Source organism: Octodon degus, unplaced genomic scaffold, assembly GCF_000260255.1.
Source record: "Octodon degus isolate 3935 unplaced genomic scaffold, OctDeg1.0 scaffold00003, whole genome shotgun sequence".
Taxonomy (NCBI): Eukaryota; Metazoa; Chordata; class Mammalia; order Rodentia; family Octodontidae; genus Octodon; species Octodon degus.
Window position 1 is genome coordinate 28,278,934 of NW_004524579.1, and position 2,021 is coordinate 28,280,954.

Here is a 2,021-nt window from a genome sequence, read left to right on the forward strand (position 1 = left end):
TTTTTCTCTAATTTTGGTCTGCAAACTTAGGTTGTTAACCCTTCAGAAGACAAGCTTATTGTTACTACCTTATAACCTAGGTTGTTAAGCTTAACCTCACTGTCTCTCTGAATATCAAACATCTTGGGCATAACATGGAACAGGTATTTTTCATCAAGTATTGATATGTTCAACCTTAAGTCCCTACAGAATATGATGAAAAAACATTTAATAATTATAATATATTCTAAAAATAGGCATAAAGAATTATATAATACTTATGTTTACACATAAGTCCAGAAATCTAACCATATACAACCTTGAAGCAGGACAGTCCCACAACATTCCTTTTCCTGGCTCTTGCCTTAATTCATGACCCCCTTCTTCTTGAACAATCATTTACCTGAGAGACACCACAGCAGCAACTGGCATGTCATGACAAGCAGCCCCTATTCAGAAGACCAGAATGACAGGCACTCCAAGAAGCAACCTACTATAACAAATTGCCATCTTCAGTGTGGTTTTTTAGTTCACAGGAATCAGTATATGTAGTCAGGGAGAGAATCTTTCCAATTAACTGCTAGATTCAAAAATCTTCTGAGGATTCTCGGGTTCATTGCCTTGCCCATCTTCTACGTATAACTATATGGCTTGTCATTGTCATGTTTCCTAGCTCTTCTACTTTCCCTCTCTTAATTAGTTAGTCCTTTAGTTTTTGCTTTCCTTTTACTTGTATTATACCTTTCTATTTGTATTTCCTCTTTTGAGTTTTTTTTTTTTTTTTTGGCCAAACCGGGGATTGAACTCAGGCGCTTGTGTTTGCCAGGCAAGTACTTATTCCACTGAGCCATCTCCCCAGCCCTTTGAGTTCTTATACTAGGGAAACTATAAGATATTTACACATGTGTGTCTGGTTTATTTCACTTATGAGTATATCTTCAAGTGGCATCCACTTCAATATAAAGACTTCGAGTTTATCATTCTTTGTAGCTAAGTAATACTCCATTGTATAAAAATACCACATCTTTTTCATCCATTCCTCAGGTGATGGGCATCTTGGTTGTTTCCAAGATTTTGCTATCACAAATTGTGTTGGTATAAACATAGACACACATATATCACTATGATATGATGTTTTCAGATACTCTGGGAGAATTCCCAGTAGAGGAATAGCTGGATTAAATGGGATTTCCAGTCGAAGTTTTCTAAGGAGTCTCCACACTGATTTCCGTAATGGTTGCACCAGTCTACATTCCTACCAGCAGTGGAGAAGAGTTCCTTTTTCCCCATAGCTGCTCCAACATTTGTTGTTGGGTGATTTCTTTATGATAGCCATTCTTTCTGATGTGAGGTGATATCTCAATGTTGTTTTAATTTGCATTTCACGAATAGCTAGTGATATGGAGCATTTTTTCATATATTTATTCATTTCTTTAATTTCATCCTCTGAAAAGTGTTTGTTCATCTAAGATGCCCATTTCTGGACTGGGTCTTTAAATTTTGGGGCTTTAGTCTTTTTTAGTTCTTTATAAATTCTAGAGAGCAGACTTAAGTCTGAGTACCTATTTCTCATGATTTTTTCCAAATTTGTGGGTTGTCTTTTCACTTTGTTGGTAATTACTTTTGACATGCAAAAAATTCTCGGTAAGAGCAGGTCCCAGTTATTCATTCTTTCAAATGTTTCTTCTGTGATTTGATTTTTGTTCACGAACTCCTTGCCTACCCCTATGTCTTCAAGAGTTCCTCCTACTTTCTGTTCCAGGAGATTTAGTGTCTCTGTTTTAATGTTTAGATCTTAAATGCATTTTGACCTTAGCTTAGTGCATGGTGATAGACCCGGGTCAAGTTTTAGTTTTTGACATGTAGAGAGCCAGTTTTTCCAGCACCATTTGTTAAAGAGACTATCTTTCTTCCAGTGAGTATGTTTGGCCCCTTTGTCAAAGATAAGGTGGCTGAGTGTGTTTATAGGGGCTTCAGCATCTTCTAATCTATTCCATTGATCCTCAGGTCTATTTTGATGCCAGTACCATGCTGATTTTATC